General features: G+C 39.7%; 1 long non-coding RNA gene across 1 annotated transcript in view; it reads right to left on the bottom strand.

Moving 5' to 3' along the window:
• LOC131456698 (uncharacterized) overlaps positions 1-20,466 on the bottom strand; it is a 46,692-nt gene that overhangs the window by 21,826 nt on the left and 4,400 nt on the right. Inside the window, exon 2 of the long non-coding RNA XR_009239922.1 lies at positions 13,182-13,270. This is a non-coding gene — a long non-coding RNA (uncharacterized LOC131456698). The remainder of the gene's footprint in view (positions 1-13,181; positions 13,271-20,466) is intronic.

Below are 20,466 nucleotides of genomic sequence, written 5' to 3'. Positions count from 1 at the left end.
GTTATTGACATGGAAATAGTCTTGACTGTGGTTTTCTCTAATCGTAGTTTTGCGTCATGTTTAAGTTTTCATCCATTCAAATCTCTCTCCCTCCTTCCACTGCTCTCACTACATAAAGACACATGTATATATTGTTTATGTACAGTATATTAAATTGTTGTCCTTAAAATATTGTATTTTGGGGGAAATAAATAGTATATCGAAATCACATCTGTATACAGAGATGTGTGTAGACTGTTTAAGTAAACCGTAAACTGCATGTGTGCCATTTTCATTAACACTCAATTCCCTCCTTCCATTACCTTAAATAATTCTATCGTGATAAGTGATTTTCACTTAGACATACACAGTACATTTTTCTTCTGTAAAAACTAACTTTAATTATTTATTTGTTTGTTTCTTCCCCACATCTGTTATTCCAAAAATGATTCATTAGGACAATTAAGATAATGTGAATGCAGAATACAAATGTTCATACACAGATTAGATAATAAGGATTAAAAGGTTTTTGTTTTTTTTGCTTTGTGTTGATAAGTTTGAGCGTGAAATAATTAAGTCTTTTGATGTGGTTATTCATCAAGAGAAAAAAAAACAAATAACTGCAAACATTTGCTGGTTTCAGCTTCACAAATGTGGACATTTGTGGAGTTTGCTGCTGACGATAAACTGAACCTCACCACAGTTTATTCAAAGGCTGCTCTGAAGCATTTGATCATATCACAAAGCCTCCCCTCTGCAGACGGAACTGGCTGAATTGGAATTGCAGATGTACAAATCTCCACGTTTTGTTGGCCATAACGAACCAAATACGCTTAACAGATTAACGTGAAAAGGAAAATATCAACCGTTCTCTTCCTAATCATCATCGTGTACTGCGTGTCGTAGTTGTTTCTGAGTGGATGTAAGAGAGCGAAAGACGACAAAAATGTGAGGTTGTGCGTAAGGAGAATTCAAATGTGTGTGCCTGCCTGTTGTGCACAAATGAAAAAGTGACACTACGGAGGCAGCGGCAGAATAACATCACTGTCACGGTATTATAATATGAGAAATGAATATGTAAATGGTGTGACTGACTGATACTATGAAAGTCAGAGAATGAATTCAACTTCCTGTCACACACACAATCATTCCCTGGCTGTGTCGTCGGGGAGCTCAGATGGCTGTGTGTCTCATCTCCGACACAGGACGGGAGGCGTCACAACAGGATTCTCGATTATCCATTTATTCGCTGCAGAGGGCATTAGGGGCCTGTCAATCCTCATTTATCCAAACTGCAGTTGCACCAAACTAGATCTATGACCGCACACACATTTGGCGATGGCTGTCGGGATAAAACTAATGACACTTTTTAAGACCTTGCTAAGTTTCTGATTGCTTTAAGCAAATTGTCTTTTTCATCTCGACGGTGTGTTCCAGAGATTAAAGCTGCGCCGTGTAACCTTTCTTGTCGTTATTATTCTGCCTTTGTTTGGTCTTTGTGGACAGACACTCTGTCAAGCTGTATTATAAGACCTGACAGAGGGAGCTTTTGTGTGAATACAGAGGCAGCACAGGGTGGAATGGAGGCAAGATAAGTTTAGCCCATCAAACTACGGAGCGACCGGGTTTTTGAGCGGTTGAGTTCACTTCTTCACTTCATCGGCATTGTGTGAACACATTTGACAATGTAACACGCGTTTGTTAACATTTTAAAAGTCACAGTGTTATGGCATACGGTTGATATTTTTAATTTATTTTTTACAAATCTAGCTGTGTGTGTCTCAGCACTTCAACTCCAGGCTCAACGGCTCCTATCTAAAGAAATGCGGATCATAAATTCACAATCCAAGCAGTTTATACAAGATATTGGGCGCTACTTTTAGCCACAGATGAATAAATATTTAGTCTGCGAGTCAGTAAGAGTAAAGTTAGATGCACTTAAGGGTTCGCTGAACTCAAGTACAGGAAATACTATTTGCTGATGTCAGTTCAGTATCCTCCAACATTTACTGTATGTACTGAATACACTTTGCGGGTAGAAAAACGTGTATTTGTGAGCAGGTATATTTTTGGGGACCTTTAGCTTTGCAACATCTCGTGTGTTTTCCTTCGTTACAATATCCTTTCAAGTGTCTGCTCAATTCACTGCACTTCAGGGATCACCTTTCAGTCACACAGCGCCTGCACTCGTGCCGTCTCCCCGGATTTGTGTTTTCCTTTGATAAACTTTCTTTGAGGAGTTTTCCTGATCGCGTTTCCTCCAGGAGCTCGGCTTTCTCTCGCAGTCCCGAAGGTAGCGGGGTTCGAGTAATTGGAGGCACATGATGTGTGAGTGTGAGTGAGTACTGGCTTTTTTTTTTTCAAAGCAGACATTTTGACTTGTCATGTAGTGCACGAGTAGTTCAAAAGTATTCGACATAATGAAAGTTGAATGCGAGTTATTTCCGACACTTACTATTCATTAACTGTCACTTACATATACAGTGTTACGCAAGTTCAAATTGAGGACACCACAAGATGAATAAAGTACATTAAATAAGTGGATAAAGGGGATAAAAGAGGTCAAGGTAACCACTAGACCAGTGTTTCCCAAAGATTTTACATTTTGACCCACTTTTCAATGATGACAAACTATTGTAACCCAATTTGCAATAAAATCATGAGCAAATTTGTGCATAATATAATGTTTCTACACTTAATATTAGGTAAACCAGCGATTTCTAACACGTTTACATTTGATAAAAGAGTCACAACTTAATGTTATGCATATGTTGTTGAATAGAAGACGTATTTTATACATGAAGCTTGGGTAATGGCTGGAACAAATTCAAACACATTTAAATGGCGACCCCAAAAAAAATCAATCCATCAGGGCAAGAGTAAACTAGAGAGTGATTTCCGAATCAGAAATACATGATGCACTCTGCATTACTGCATAACAGGTTATAAGTTGAATAACTATTTTTCCGTATAAGTTGGCAATAAAAGGAGGATGTGGTTTATTCATGTAATATCGAGTCTTAGGGGGGCGTTCACAAGCAGAGGCTCAAAATGCATGAAAAATGCATGGAAGAAGGGAATGGGTTGGGTTTTTTTTTTTAACCGAGGCTTCTCCCTTCTGTCGTGTCTCAAACACAGGCGCTGTTAAGATGGACCACAATTTGCTGGAGGCTCGTTGAATTCAATAACACATTCAACTATGAAAAATAATCAAAACAAAGACAGTGGACTGTCTGCACCACAATTCCCTCACAGCAACTTTGCACTTGTGCCGGGACGATGGAGGTTCAAAGCTGATGTCAGAGCAGACAAAGACCAGTTTGACCACTACTTTGACTACTTCTGTGGCCAGATGATCCAAAGACGTTTGGAAAAGCGGCCATCGCGTTTCAACAGTCCCTCACAAGTCGTGAGCTATGCCGACAGCACAATGAGCCTGCGCTCAGAAAGTTAAATGCAAACTTGTATGACAATCTCCTTCAAGACTTTGTCACAAGTGCATACGAGCGTTACAATAATACATCGCTTTCTACTAACTAAATATAGTGAGTGAGAGTTTCTGAAACTTGAAATACTTCTTTGTTTCTATGTTTGCAGGCGAGAAAAAAACCAACTTGCTCATTTACCCAATGTCCCACTGTAAAAACTCGCTCCACTGTCTTCCACAATGGAGCACAACATTGTTAGAGAAATCATTCCAACTACCAGCTGCATGTGACAAACATAACAATTGTGCAGCGCCGCGGGTTAAATCACAGCTTTGATGGATGCCGAATCAAGGCTGATGCTGCAAGCACAGAAGAAACCATGGCAATTAGAAAAAGCCCTGTGTGTGAGAGAGAGTTGGCTGCTGCATGCACCGCTGGGTATAAATGAGTCTAGCAGCCTGAGCAACGTAGGCAGAGCTTTAACACAACACCACAGACACGCCTAAGACTCCCATTGTGCCTCTCGCTAATCCATTTCCACCCTAACAAGCTGCTGCCTTCGAACCCAGCCATCCAACCACAAGCCTATCCACCGTCTGCTGGGCTTGGTTCAGCTCCAGATTTCTGACATTCGGCAGCCATTTTAAGCTTTGTCTGCTCACACTTGCCCTCCACTGTGTTGAAACAAAGCTGTAATGTTTAAGTACTAAAGGGGTGGTTACTGTACTCGTTTGTGTGCAAAGCAGCTGCCTGTGGTTTTTCATCAGTGTGTGTCAACTAATTGGGACTGCTTGTAATTTGTACATCAAAATTCAACGTGTGGCACCAAAGAGAGAGAGCGAGAGAGTGACAGAGTGAAGTGTCACATGTATTAAAGATTTAGCTGCAGAGAAGTGTACATTTTAAAATAGGCTGAAAAAAAGCAGACGATTAAATTGTTCTCCAACCAGAATAGAAAGCTGTCCTCAGCATCAACTTCAAATGTTATTGTTCTTCTTCCTCGTGGACTGCATTTTGATTACTTCTACAACCTTGTGATGTTCTTTTTTCATAAACAGGAGGGGGACGGACGGTGGGTGGTGAATGTCGCTTCACTTCTGTGCTAATAAAGCAGACACCACAGAGAAATCAATGTGGACAGCACTATTTATTGTCCTCACAGTCGAGAACATTACCTCAGGTGAAAAGAGCTGAGTAGCCGGCAATTAAAATGAACTAAAACGAGCATCCGAAGGCGGCCGTCTGTGTGCACGCATGTGTGCAGGCCTGTTGGAGTGTTCCGTGAAATCATGGAAGAGATTAATATTTCTTACATTTCTTGTTTTTGACATTTGCCATTTATTTGCAAATTATTTTGTTTGTGTTTTTTTTTCCCAGAGTGCACCAGTTATCAAGGTGGCAAATTTCCCCATAGACTTGAGCCCGCACCGAGACACTGGATTTGATGAGATAAAAATTCTATATTAAAAAAGATAAATAAAAGCACTCAGCCGACCGAGAGGTCTGGAAAATTATTTGTTGTTTGTTATTCTCCCGTCTTTCTTCACTGTGACTCGGGCGACGAAGCCCGAGCCTGCACAACAGGAACCATGTTCACAGAAATACTGTATGTGGGGACTCCAAATGAGAACAGAGAGCGTTTGTGTGACAAATACCACAGAGGAGACAGCCAATGTGGATACAATTGAAATACGGTTATATAAACGCCTTAGAAACTGGCTTTGTTTAGCTTTTTCCCCCCCAACTAAATGAAATATTATGGTGCAAACTATGAAAATAACAGAAGACGCCAAGAAAACCCTGTGTGTGCTAAACAGATATCAGAGTATTAATGTGATTGTTTTGCCTTCACATTTCCAAGCTGCCACTGCGACTCTGAGCCCTTCAGCTTCAGCCTGTTTAGAGCAAACGTTTCTTGACTCAAAAGACAGACAACAGCGCATATGAAATGAGCAAACTCCAGACAATAAGAGGGCCGCACATCAGTAACTGCTTGGCTGGGCTTAGCACGGAGGAAACTTAATTCTCACAATATAACTGAGATGGAAAAACAAGTGAAGGATGTGTGCGCAGTTTGTGTGCCGTCTCCCATCTTCTCCATTGCATTCAGCACATCTAGAGCAAATATTAGCACTGCAACTATTGGGAAGCAATCTGGCTGCCACCATGTTGTTTGTTTTTTAGTGTGCTGAAGCTTCAGTGAGCAGAGCTGAACACACACTGAATGTTGGCTGTGTTGGCTGTGTGGAGAGTTTGTGCTTGGTAATGAGCAGTAAGTTCAATGGCTTCTGTCCTTGCTGCTGCTGCTGCTGCTGCTATGCCTTTGCTGGCTGGTGCAGCGTCCTGGAACAATAGTATTTGTGTGTTGTTTCAGTTGAATGTCATTTTGTTTGGAGCACAATAGTGTGGAGGCTGGTATGTTACAAAAATTCCATTATATCCATGTGGCGGCCAATCACCCTTTGTTTGTGTGTGTGTGTTTGTTTTTTAAACACTTTAGTTGCATTCTAATTATTGTCTCGACACATTTATTACATTTCATTAACAAATAGCCTTGCTCAGACGTTGTCTCGTGTTTTTCGTTAAGATAACCGTAGCGGAAGGTTTTGATGTTTGACTGTCGAAATTACAACGGGGGCGCTCGCAAATTTAAATGCACTTTCTAAAGTAAAGCAGGTTTTAAGTAATTAGCAGCAAGACAACTGTAGCACTGCCGCCACCGCTGCCAACAACAAGGTAAACCAATTAAATCTATCATGAATGAGTTTGTATTTCGCAGTTGATTTCTCACTTCATTTTTATTTATTTTTTTGTGTGTGGCTGAGAGGAAGCAGTGCCAGGTTAACCCTGCATGCGTTGATTGTTTTTTTTAGTTTTTTTTATGTGGCAAAAGAGGCAACAAAACAACAACATGACTCTAAAATTTAAACTTGTGAGCCACATTTTGGTAATTTTAGTGAAAACGCTGAAGGGGGAAGATAAAGGAATGAATTAGTAGTGTAACATTTTGTCACTTTCTACTCAAATATTTTGCAAACAAACTCACTTCCTGCGAGGGAAAAACGGTGCCATTTAGCTACTAAATGTTCCTCTACGTTTACGATTGAAGATTTCGTTTCTGTGGCTAACGCTCATTGGATGTGAGGGAAACTGGTTAAATAATATATCTGCTATTGATAAGTGCAGTTCTTTTAGTCAAATAAAGAGGAATTACCTTTCTAAAGTCTGACTCTATTTTCATTAACCTGGGTTTAAGTGTGACCTATACCGATACTGGAGCAAAGTTTGTGAGGAACATGTTAATAATAAGTTAAATGCCAAGACGACATGCACTCTGACATCTTGTAGCATGCACAGATGCATCAGCATGTGACACACACACACACACACGGATAGCTTGGTGGAGTTGTCTCTGTGGTCTTGCCCTTTTGAGCGGATGACTCTCCCTCAGTGATAATGTGAAGCCTCTATCTTAGGCAGGAGCGCTGACGCCTATTAGATCTATAAATCATGTTAGCCGGTGGGTGAGGGGGGGTGCTGTGGGGTGCTGTGGGGTGCTGTGGGGTGCGGCGAGAGCTCAGGGTCGTAAATCTCATTACCTGAGACTGCTTCCAACCAACCAACCCCCACTGCCTCATCCTGTCCTCAATCTCTCCCATTATCAGCTGACCTTGACCGCCAATGCAGACATTTGCACTCAATCAGGACTGCAGAGCATGTGTGTGTGTGTGTGTGTGTGTGTGTGTTTACCTGTCATATTTGTGTCATGATGTGTGAAGCCCCCCCCCCCAACTCCCCCTTCTCCCACTCACTCTTCATCTTAAATAAAGCCTTGGGATTTTTCCTCAATGAGAATATCAGTATAAATTTAACCTGTCATTGATTTCCTTTCATCTCATTTTGACCGTCACTCCCACAGGTGTCTATGAACACTTCACTTTCAAATACTCAGTTACTTTCATGTTGTATTGAGCTGTGCAATGAGTTTTAGGTGAAATATTTGAATAATTGACCATTTGTTACTTTACTTAATTAAATTGTTAAATTCAAACCGTACAGTGGAGACTGAACAGGTTGCTTGGTCCTCGGTTCTCGTTAGCTACTGTGAAATGGCTAATAAATGCCCACCACCTGTAAGCACATTACGGCTCATTTACAGTCTAATGATGTAATGTAGAAACACATCGGCATGACAGTGCAATGTGGATTTCTCAGACGGACAATGTCTGGAGAATCGGATCTGGACATTTTCTGGAGTTGCACGTTCACAAAAGCTGCTGTTTTAACGAGGGGCAACGAACAGGAAATGGAGAATAATAATGTGTTCAAACTGCAGTATCTACATGATAAATGGCCAAATCACACTTTTGCATGAATGAATCCGATCATTTCTTTGTCTGCCCTTTCCCGAAAGTCTTCAGACAGACACTTTGTTGGTATTATCGCTTTTGAGATTACAGAGTTAAAAATGGTCAAATAACACCTATATTTAGGAGGGCTGAAGACTCCTAGTGATGATGTTGAGTCAGATACACAAATGAAGTTGTTCTTGAGATATCAAGCAACAACTGTTTAACACCTACAATCTTTCCAAACCAGTTGTGTGGATAAGTATCAGTCGTGAAACTCATATCATGCTGTGTGGTATAATACGAGCCTGACACAACAAACTTTGTGAATGCTAGTGCTTAGATAATTATGTGGATGAAAAACAAGTAAATTGGAATTTAAATTGGAGAGAAAGAACAAGAGACGAGGGCACTGTCACACCAGAAATACTGTAATTACGAAGACCGTCTGTATTTGTCAACTGCATGCGACAGTACACCGCAAAATGATCCAGGTGAACATGTGAACATGATTTGCTGTTTTTACATGATGATAATTGCCACTTTTCTATAAATACATACAGCAGAGCTTTTGTCTCCGTTTGAGTGAAGCTCATAACTTTGCACCTGTTGACAGCACAAGCAGGAACTGCAATTCTTTTTTTTTTTTCGCAGATGCGACAAGCGTCGATGGATGAGGCAGCACGGCTGCCAAACCTCACAGCTCATGCAACAGGAGTGCTTCCTTTTGGCAGCTGCAGCCACGCAAACTTGGCAAAACTCTGCGACACAAAAAAAAAGAAAAGTCCCATCCAGGTCGCACAGGGTGAAAATGTCTTTTTGTTGTGTAAATCAAGCCTCTGGCACTGCCCCTGGTTTCTCTGATGGCTGTCTGAGATCTCCTACTCCAGCTAACAGCACCAGTGAAACAGACATGATGAATGTTAGGCCTCCAACACGATGTCTGGAGCTGCTTACAGCCTCCATATATCTCCCACTTTCTGTTTTTCCCTTTCCTTTCCCTCTGCCTCCTCTCTATCTCTATGGAATTAGGTTTGTGTCAATATTGTCAAACAACATTTTATGAATTGAGCAAACAGAAATCAAAATAAAGAAATTGCAGCTAAAATCTCCATTTAATCATTCAAAAATATTGTATTTTGATTGAAAGTAAAACTTTAATTTGCAATGATTGGAATTTATGTTTGTTACTTCACTGACCTGAAGTAGTCACTGTCTGTCTGAAATGACATCCGACTAAATATTTATAGTACTAAATTTGTCAGATTATAAACGTTAGATTATTACAATGATTTTGTCCAATGTCGACGGGGAAAACTTGGGAAGAGACTTAAGTTCCAGACGGGCAGCGACTCCAAGCCTGTGACTACTTCGGGTCCATCTGTCGCTCTAAAACTCAGGAGCCAATCAGCAGGCAGCTTTCTAAAGCCTGCCCATGGTCAGAATCGCAAACAAAAAAACCACGACGCAAAGAACACATCGGGGAGCTCAGTCGCAACAGAGTCAGCGCAAACAAAATTCCGATCATTGCAAAGTTGTGAGGTTTAGTGTTGTTTGCTTCTGAAAAAGTGTTATATTGACACAAATCTAACTCCATACATATATATATATACACGTACATATATACTGTATACACAGTATATGTTCTGTGTTTCTTGCTTCACATGTAAAACAGATATTACACAATATTGCACAGCATGCCATTCCAAACAATTTTAGCTGACACCCCAGGAACCCAGCAGTTTGCCCCTATGCAATCCGCCATGGTCTTTTAAAAAAATAGAAATAACAAGACACACACACACGCACGCATACACAAGCGCATACAAATCATTAAATTAAATTTAATTAAAACAAAAGCAGCCTCGTGTAGACGTGGTGATCAGTCAGACTGCAGCTTCTTTCTGCTTACATCTTTCCTAGACTCCTGCTTCCTCCTCGCATGCATCTTAATGGCTTTTCATGCCTGGAGCGGATTCAAGGCTGGAGCAGGAGTCTGCTGCATTGTGGTATATCTGGCTGGTTCAATAATAACTCATATGACAACATTCGGAGCTATCACACACACCAACCCCCAACTATCACTGTTCCACCACTGCGCCTTTGAGCAGACAAGTTCATCCTGAATAATTTAGCCACCGTAGTCAGTGAGCAAGTTTGCCCAGAGGAAGTTCCTACAAAAAAAAAAAAAAAGTGCATCATGTCTGCCCCGGGGCAGGATTCATGCAACGGTGACAGCTTCAGTCATGTTTGATGGCTGAGCATGTGCACAACACTAATCACCAGTAAATCCGGATACACCACACTGTAATAGAGAACGCGACCCGTGGCACGGGAGCCTCAGAGTATTCACCACCGTTAACAAGTCAGAAATCGGCTCTGAATTTGTCACTGAACTGGAACACAAATATGTCAGTACACAGCTAATGGAGATGTCAAACATCAAGAAAGTGCTCATCCAAACCATCTCAGCTGATACTGCTCTTTTTTTACCGTCAGTTTATCGACACGTTCAAGTTCCAAGATTGATAGACATTGATAGTCATTTTCAGCCTTTTACTTTTGAATAGAATATAACTTTATATATGTTTTAAATAACATAACATAACATAAAAAGAAGTTAATTTATAATACATATCTCTCAGACATGTCTGGTTTGGTTTACATAATCAAAAAAACCCTAAACACCAAAAGACTGCAACAATAGATTGTTGTGATGTAAGCAGGACAATCGTTTTGTATGTTGGTTTACATGTTGTAGATAATATCAGGTGTTCCATTAGAAATGGCAATAAAAATAGACAAAAGCACAAATATGTATAGAGAATTAGGTCATGAAAGTTTTTCACCTTTAAAAACTGGGTCCCTGTATAAAAGGTTTAGGACACACTGTCCTAGACTGTGGACTGGTTTATTCTTTCTTTCTCACACAAAGTGAAAACGATTGATAATTAAAAAGAGAGTCCACTTGTGTATTCATTCATTTGTATTCTATTCCTGCTCGGGGGCCTTGTGTCAGGCCTATAATGCATTGAGAAAATGGCTGGGTACATGACAATCACTCGTATTAATTATTTAAAAAAATAAAAGTCCTTTTTGTCCTCTTTATCTGTGACTCACAAACACACACACACACACACCAGTGTCCTGTTCTGCTCCGCCAAACTCTCAGGACCACCTGAGGGAACCACATCACAGGTTTGTTTTTCCCCGTTTCTGCTCCAACAGAGAGTAGCATGCCTCGTTAGTGTGTGGCCCCTGTAGGGGCCTGGGGCCCCACAACCCAGCCAGCCAACCTCCAGTCACCCCCTTGGGCTGGGAGCCCCAAACACAACAAATCACTGAAACAAAAACGTGTACTAGTATCCCTAATGCCCCAATCTTTACACTTCAAAAACACAATTATGCTAATGCCAGGAATCATTTGCCATTCCAAGTCTGATTTAATGCAGCCTTTTAGTGGGGAAAGCTAATTAGAGGCTTTAATTAACATGTGCGACACAAACTGAAGAGAAGTGCGAAGGAGCCTGTCGATCACGGAGGAGCACAGCGAGAGCGCTGAAAGAGGGAGAGCGAGGAAGGGAAGTCTGAAAGATATGCAAATAAGGCGAGGGAGCGCCACAGGGAGGCGTGAGTCTCTGCCGCTACAACGGTGTCTGTAAATATCACCATGACCCGTAGACAGAGTGGAGTCATCTCATTAACACAGACGGGAAAGTGTCACCAGAACTCAGGCCACGAGGGTCAGTGCCGACACCATTCAACCTGAGCTTTGTGAGGGCGCCGTCATTAAAAGTGTGGCCAAACACAGGATCTAAGGCCGTGCTCAGCCACGCAAATAACTTATTCCGCTCACGCCATCTTTTCCTGCTGTAACTACCTCGGGGGTGGAGAGCGCAGTGCACTGCTGGACATTTAGTAGACCTCCATGCTGTGCCTCTATGGCTGCAGATAAAATGCTGCCTGAATGCATATTGTGATTGCAAATGATAGTCTTTCACACAGCCGGCGAGCACCTGTCTGTAAATTAAAAGGCAACATGTGGACACAGGAGTCATCTCATTAACGCTGCCTGCAAGGTGAACCCTGCACAGTTCTGCATTATTGTTGCGCGACTTAAACTCGGGATATCATCATCATTACGACACATAGTGGAAGTAATCACTGGGTTGTTTTTTTTTGCAGCACTGCAGTCCCCCCCCCCCACCCCACCCGAAAAATAAACTGGGCCACAAAAAAACATAATTGAAATTGAAGATAGAAGTCAGAAAGAAGTCATGGAAATGTGCATATTAACATCTAAGCTTTTATTTTGATTTTAAATTCCCATTGCCACTGCATAGTTCTGCAGAACTTTAATATCCAATATAAAATATATTTCGGGGCTTTATTCATTTCTTCCCTTTTATTAATTAAGGTACCCTTTGTGCTGACAGTTCTTTTCGGAGTTTTAATAAAACTAGGGAGCTGGGGAGGATGTAATTTCCATACTAGATCTATGAGGCAATAGCTCTGCCTAAACCATTACCTCCCGATTAGTCAGTTATACATTATGAAGCAGTTTTAACCATATTTTCTCACCAGTGGTTTCTTCTTGTCATAACTGTAATGTTCAAGAGAGGTAACATGAGGACTTTTTTATTGTTTGTTTGGTGGTTCTGTGGACAGAAATGCTCATTGAGTTTAACGGTGTTTTGTGAAAATGAATTTTTCTTATTTGTCAAGGCTGGAGGAAAAAGTAATGGCATGGCTGTGAGTCTCTGCAGGCTGAAGTCACAATGTTCCTACTTTTCTATATCTGAGTGTCAGCTTCAGTCCTGTATGGGCACTCAAGGTTTTCCTCTTGGGCATTGATGCAGCAGCATATATAACTGATAGTTACATGTGGACCACTTTAAAATTCATAGAAAGAACAGTCCGGCTTTAGGTTTACAATTCCGGAGTATTGATCTTGTGTCTCTGAGTTTCTAACTTACTTAAGTGTATTCTGACCCTAGAGACCACTGCCCTGTATATAGTTACAGTCAATGACAAGTAAATGCATCATTAATGAGAACTGATAGAAGGCTGAAACCACAATGTAAAGAATGCTCAAAATGTGCGTTCAATAGATTATTTGGTGTCATTGCTTATACACAAAAGAAAATTAAGAAATTATCTTTATGGATGGTGCATTTTTTTTAATTTTTTTTTTTTTTTTTAATTGTAGCTTGTAGTCTTTAAAATCTCTCATGTTTCAATCAACTTTTCCTCCTAGATTTTCTTGTATTTATGCATGAGATAAGATAAATAAATACAGTTGAAGGATCGCCTGACACATCAAGCAGTGCTCACACACTTCATAATGCCTGATCTAAACTTTGGACTACCATCCATCACTTCAATAACGACCCTGAGGAGAGACGGTAGAAAGAGTGAGGCTCACCTGTGTGTGTTCGGGACAGTCAGTCCTCTGACAGGTTTTCGGGTTCAGTCACAGCCAGCACTCTTCTTGGCAGATCATGTCCTCTGGATCTGGAGACAAGATGTACAAAGATGGTTGGAAAAAAAAGTCATCGCCGCAACAGCACCCATCTTTTTCCAGTAAAAACGAAAATGATTTATTTCCGCCTGGAGACACAAGTTTCGGTTAAATCATTTCAGAAAAATGATTGAACTGTGCAAACATTTGTGTCTCGTGCAATTAAATGTTTGAGCAGACTGCGAGTTCGGTCTCTGTCACAGGCAGCGATGAGGCAACTTTTTTGTCCGCCTATTGCAGACTATTCAAAACACATTTGTAAGTAATGTACATTCTGTTGTATATAGCCTTAAGGCACTATTTTTCATATCATAGAAAGATATTAAAATGTATTTTGATTGTTTGAAAAAGAGCTGTCCAAACACTGTTGGAAATGACACCTGCAATGAAACATCCAAACTAGTGACAATATAGGATATTATCGCTCAAACAAGTTAATTGTGGTGAATTTCTATTATTGTGATAATCGTGAATGGAAAAAAACCCATTAATATTTCAAGTGAGTGACTTGAAAATCCTTGTGCCTTCTTTGTTCATGTGCTGCAATGGGGAGCTGCATCTCCTCATGACTTAGAATGATCTAATTAGATAGTAATTTTTTATTTTTTACTATTTTCTGAGAAATACAGTCAATCTTAAAATGTTTTATAAGAATACTGAGCATGAAATACATAAAATTACAAAAATGTTCATGAAGATTCACTTGCAAGTACTTTCATATTGAGATCGTACGAATGTGATTACTGCGATGAATAATTCATTTAAGCATGTTATTAAAAAGATAATTTGAACCAGAAGCACATTTTTTATAAATTGTCACAAATAAATATATATATGTATTCACCAATTTTTTTTTACCACATTTGTGTCCTGGCGGAACAGTATAATGAATCACAGGACACTAAATAAAAGGGGAGCATGATAATAGCAATTCAAGCAAAGTGCTTGAAGTTTAAATCGTTGTTGGAAATGTTAAGGACTATCTAAATATACAAGTTGGCAAAATGTGTAAGAAGTTTTCTCAGTATGGACTCAATATTCAAACTAACAGATGTAGTGAACAACAGCAATATTTTCTGGTATTTTTTATTTACTGAAAAATTTCATAATTTAGTGTTAAATGCAGACACGCCTCTTTTGTATACAAGTACTTATATTTCCCCCATTTTGTTATTTTATATTATACAAATATAAAACCCAGTCTCCACGTTTACCTGCATTGGTCTACAGGGAGGACTTGCCCCTCACAATATGGCGGACACGCTGACGTACGGCGTCAACGCCTGGTTAGCAAAAACGGGAGCTAATCTGTAGCTGCGCAGAACTAGCATTTTTAGCTTAAAAAACGAAAGAGCTTTTCGTCTTTTTAGGCGTTGACAGCGACAAAAAACACAATAAAAAAGAGGGTAGCGAGAGAGTTACACTTACATTCCCAGTTGACCAGAGTCGTGACCCTGTTTTAATGATAAGCTATAATATAGCTATCATTGTGGCTTCCCATAGCCTTCTGCTAATGCAGTACATAGGTGTTGCAGTTAAGTGTGCACAGGTACTCCTGGTGGCCAAACGGGATATTGCAGCAGTTAGTACCTAATGACTTTGGTAGATGTTCACCATTTATTCATCATTACTTGATTCAAAGTAGAGCTGCAACTAACAATTATTTTCTTGATTAAAATGTTGAAAAATGTTGATTGGTGTTTCCCAAACCTCAAAATGCTGATGTTCTCAAATGTCTTTTTTGTTTAAGAAGCTGAAAAATCAGAGAGCTTGTTTTAAATTTAGAGAGCTTGTTTTAAATACTTAAAAAAGTATATGATATTTTATTTACCGTACTCAAATATACTTTTCTGACATAAAATGTACTTAAACTTGAATGTATACGTTTTAAATAAAGGGAGAAGTTAGAATTGAGAAGAGACAGTTGCTCAGTGGTAGAGCGAGTCGTCTTTCAAATTGAAGGTTGTGAATTCCAGACTCTGCTAGTCTATATGTCGACGTGTCCTTGGGCAAGACGTCCCCAGCTGTGAATGGGTGAGTGAATGGGTGAATGGCAAAACTAAAACTAATAACTCTTCTTCTTCTGGGTTTATTTGCTAGTAACGTGGAACGAAAATGTCGGGAAATGTAGTGGAGTAAAAGTATTAGTTGCTAGAAATATAAGCATAAGTAAATTTTGTAGTTCAGTATTTGTACTTTGTTACATTTAAACACTGGTTATACTACAATTTTGAGAGTGCAGGTCGAATTTTCATCATTTAGTCTCCAGCATATGTGGCTGTACAGACTATTTTGTTCAGTTAAAAACCTTTAAAATAATAAAACTAGATTTGTGTTACTGTTACCAGCCATAATAGATAGATATTACTTAAAAATACAGTCACATTTTCCTGTTTGCTATGAAAAGGTTCCCAAAACTCTGTCTTTAATAACACAAATCATGTTGATTCACCCGTTCATTAAACATGTACCCGACCAGCAGTTGTGCGGAGATACGGCAAACGTCTGTCTGTAGTCACGACACCTCAAACAAGGTGCTCTTGTCTAAACGTTCCCTGAATTAAATGTGCGGCGAGGAAACATTCATATTCGTTTCAGAGTGTCACGCTTAAGGTCACTGAATACTAAGTGGTGAACACATTAAAATATGTCTCTCCCTTAAATGATGCAGCAGAAACTTTGTTGCCCGAGGATATTGAGAGGAGGAGGACGGCAGTGGAAGGGGGAGCGCTCATACTGAGTCGAAAACTACAAATCCCTTATGTCTTCAGAAAGGAGCAGTGGGATGTAAATAAATAAATACATTTAGAATGTTATTTTAGAGCGTGTTAGTCGCTTTTTAGTTTTAAAAACTTTGTTTATGGAGCTGGAAACTTTTTAACAGGCCTACTGGTTTTAAGGACAGCTGGTAACACTATTGCAAAGGGACTTAAGTCATAATATTTTGTAAATAAAGTCGTAATCTTTAGGGAATAAAAATATTATGAGATGAGGAACATGGAGCATTTTGTGAAGTTACATTTTGATGGGGGCTTCACAATAAAGAAATTCTTCATTTTTTTGGCACATCAGCACCAGATTATTATTAGCATCATACAACTGAGTCTGTTTGGAAGAAAGAATCACACAGACTTGGAGAAAATCATCTCTTTTGTGGACTGGAGGAGGAAATGGCTGGTAGTGGTCGTATCGCTGGTTACATCTGCGTTCTGTTGCTATTTAATAATAATACATTAGACAATGATAAAAAAAGAATCTCATAATATTCCGACTTTATTCAAGTAAAATTATGACTTTATTCTTCCTCTCCGTCGTCGTTTGTTGCTCTTAAGTAGATGCAGATATTTGAAAAATGTGGCTGCTACTTAAGAGAGAAACTATGTTTATATTTTTTCCTGAAAGACAATAAGCAAAGTCTCATTATGTGGGAAAAGTGTATTTTCACCGCGCTCATGAAATCAATATAATCTAGAGCGAGCAAGAGAGAGGGCGAGAGAGAGAGAGAGAGAGATGGAGCTGAAAAAAACAAAATGGTTGTGTTGCTGAGGTTGGCATCAGAGGAGCCTTTATAGTGAACTTGATTAAAAGAAAATTGCTTTCAAGTACCCTCAGCAGGCTGGGAGGTTGAGTGGGAGAGCTCTTATGAGCGGCGCTGGTGGAGTTTCACAAACTAGGCTTCCTGCGTGAGGAAACAAGATGAAGAAACGCTTTGAAACTGCCCGAGGACAAAGATTGTCGGGGGCACGCTATTGTGACATAGTGTTGCAATATTATTGCTATTATCATTTCCAGTGCATTTTCATTTACATGTTATTCCTGAGGCTCGTGCGATGAAATTCATTTCGGTCTCTTTTTCCAGACCTCACGATGCACGATGGAAGGAGTCTTTGGTTTCAGTGTTTTAACTTCATTATCGTTCGTGATTTTCATATTTCCTTATTATTAACTTTTCCATGCATTGAATCATCGGATATTGACATTTTAAATGTATATACTTAAAGTTTGTATCATTGTAAGACATGAGATGACCAGCTTCGGTGCTGACAGTGGTGCAGCCAATCATTTCACAACAGTGTTTATGTTTTTGGATGGTTGCACCACTCACTGCCAACCACCCATCCAGTAACACAGCTTGTGCTGTAGCACTGCAACCCATAGGTTGTCAGCAGAGTGAGCAGTGTGCAGCTTTAGCTGCCAAGCTTTCACAAATACAGAACCTTACCAAACCCTAAAAGCCTCAGTACCCTTCTCAAAAACATCTCAACCGGAGGAGAACGAAAACAAGGGTCTGCAGTGGAGACGCCTGACCATTACACCAACAGGGACTGTAGTGACATATTCAAATACATATACAGTATTTTAATATAAAGTCAGTCCCCTTTTTGCGGCCATAACAGCTTCCACACTTCTTGGAAGACTTTCCTCAAGATTTTAAAGTGGTTTTATGGGAATTTGTGCCCATTGTAGAGCATTGAGTTCCTTCTAGTCCTTGCTTTGTGCACTGGGGCACAGTCATGTTGGAATAGAACAATACTTTTTATAAAGTTGAAAGCATAGCATTGTCCAAACTGTCTTGGTATAAAGCGTTAAGGTTGCCCTTCATTAGAGATAAGTGGCCTCACACAAAGCCTGATTAAACACCTGAATTCAGTACTTAACAGATGTGGCCATATAATTGTGTCCATATAGTGTACAAATCTAAACGGCTGAAAGTAGATAAAGTGTCGATAAATTTCTCCTATACGGGGAAGCAAAATGGGGAAATTCAGGCAACTCTGCTAACACTCTATCCCTCTAGCTCTTATTTGTCGAAGGATAATAGTAATAATAACATATCACATTTTTCATTTATGGTCTGTTATTGTTCTCTTGTCATCTTCTCTGATTACTAAATATGTATGAATATGACTTCATTACATGCCATTAACCTTGTTCTTCTCTCCCTACTTTGTGTATTTCTCTGTCTCTCTCCTCTGTCCCTCATTTTTTCCTTTCACCCCACCAGTCTAGGCAGATATCCACCCATCTTTGTCTGGTTCTGTCACAGATTTCTTCCTGTTAAAAAGGGAGTTTTTTCTCTCCACTGATGCCAAGTGCTTGCTTTTCGTGTGAACTGTTGGGTTTCCCTGCTGTCTGTAATATTATTAAGTCTTACTTCTATATGTACACTGCCTTGAGTTAATGTGTGTTGTGATTTGGCGCTATAAAAATAAATCAAATTGAATTAAAATGAACCAAATATGTTCAATGTGTAGAAAAACAAAACATATTGTGGGACAGTTGTGTGTTTGTGCATGAACACAGTGTAACACTGGGTATAATCTATCCACCACACCCCTTACATCAAATTTAAAACAAAAGGGTAGAATATAAATCAGATCGCATAATTGTGGATTTTAGCTTGTTAAATGTTTTTCCACTATTAAAACTGTCAAATCGTTTTTTTTCTTAATTTATTCCTTCTTGACTTCAAAATGACATCAGGAGATCAAATCCTGTGCCTGATTTCCATGAAACGTTCACCTAATTGGCTTTTAAACGGAGGAGTGGGAACTGGTGAATAATTTAACTACTTAGTTTTCAAGGTAGGCTGACTTGGGTGAGAATTTTGGAAAAACCCATTATGGCGCATGCAGGCTGAAACTTGTCTTTTACTTTTTAAATTTGCATCTGATTTGATTCACATTTACTTTTCTTCCGTCCCTGGGCTCATCAACACGCATTGTCAGTCAAGTCATGTGTGAATCCAGCAGCAACAGAAGCCACAGAGAGATTTTTTTACATACAGATGTAGCTTTTTAGAGTTAACTTGCTGCTCCAAAGAAGAAAACTCAAAAACAATTAACTTTTTTGACATCTCTGCCCTTAAGAGATTTTAAGGCATATTTGTCTTTGTTAATTTAGATGAAAGAACCTGCAAATTATAAGGATTTCATTTCACTGAATTAGGTTTACTTTGACAGGCAGTGGTTTGGAAAACAAGAAAGTGTTTACTATAACTCAGTAAACACTGATTCCACAGAGATTAAAACACAAAAAAAGCCTTCTAAGTGAACGATTTCAAGCATTTAATTCCCTATACATACATCTATACACATACAGGTGTGCCCTTTTGGTTGTTTTTTGTGTTACTGTTGAACATTTAAGGTACTGCACTGAACGCATGATTATGAATGTTTTGCCTCACATTTGTGAAATGTTCGAGTGTTTTAATGAGTCATTTTTGCTCTGTAAGGAAATTTCCAATCAGAATTAATTTGATTTTTGTGAAATTTTATTTTATTCTTCACAAAGTTAAAATAAGTTAGTGAAAATAAAAGTGAAGTTCAATAAAACAAAAGGACATGGCCACATTAAAAATGAGTTAAATTGAATAAAAACAAACTAAAAATCAACATGAATACATTAAAACACAAATAAAAAAGTATAACAACAAAACAGAACAAGAAGTTATGGATGTGATTTGTCTAATATTGATAAGGAGAGAGTGTCAGGGCTTTAATGGCAAGGGCTCGATATAAGATTTACCTTAACACGGTCTACATATGTGAAACTTTTTGTGAATTTGTTTTTGCTCGTATCGTCCAAACAAATCGTAACACAATTTGGCAACACAGCACGTGCAAACTTCACCAATTAAAATGTAAGTTCTTGTTTGTCATGGACTCATAATATTTAAGGGGAACTTTAAGGGAGATTTTTTACATTTGGAACCCTGAGCTGCAGCTGACAGTCGCTGCTAGAGGCTTGACATTCAACAGTAACATGTAGCCCACAGACAGACAGACAGACAGACAGACAGACACGGAGACGAGACGGAACACTCCAGTGACCACACTCAGGCGGGTGAAACTCCCCGCTCCGACAAACTCATCCCACACGATCGATGGCTGCTGTGACAACAGCTCCTCTCGTCACAGGCTGGAGAACAAGCTGTTGTGAAGGTCTGAGCGCGGGAGATAGGCCCCGCAGGGGAGGCTTGATTTACGAGCCCGAGTCAAGATGGAGGCACGGTCGCCCACGTACTGTAGACGGCCTTTCTGCCGCATCATTCTCCCTCTCCCTGCCTCCCTGCCACTTTACTTGTCCTCCCTCCAGTGCCTATTTGCCTGTCTGTTGACAGCCGGAATGGGCTGAAATGACATATCACTCAGGGAGGGGGGGAGGGAGGGGGGGTACCAAACCCAAC

This window comes from Solea solea, chromosome 3 (genome assembly GCF_958295425.1).
Source record: "Solea solea chromosome 3, fSolSol10.1, whole genome shotgun sequence".
Taxonomy (NCBI): Eukaryota; Metazoa; Chordata; class Actinopteri; order Pleuronectiformes; family Soleidae; genus Solea; species Solea solea.
Note: the sequence above shows the minus strand (reverse complement) of the source record. Positions and strands in the feature narration are given on the sequence as shown.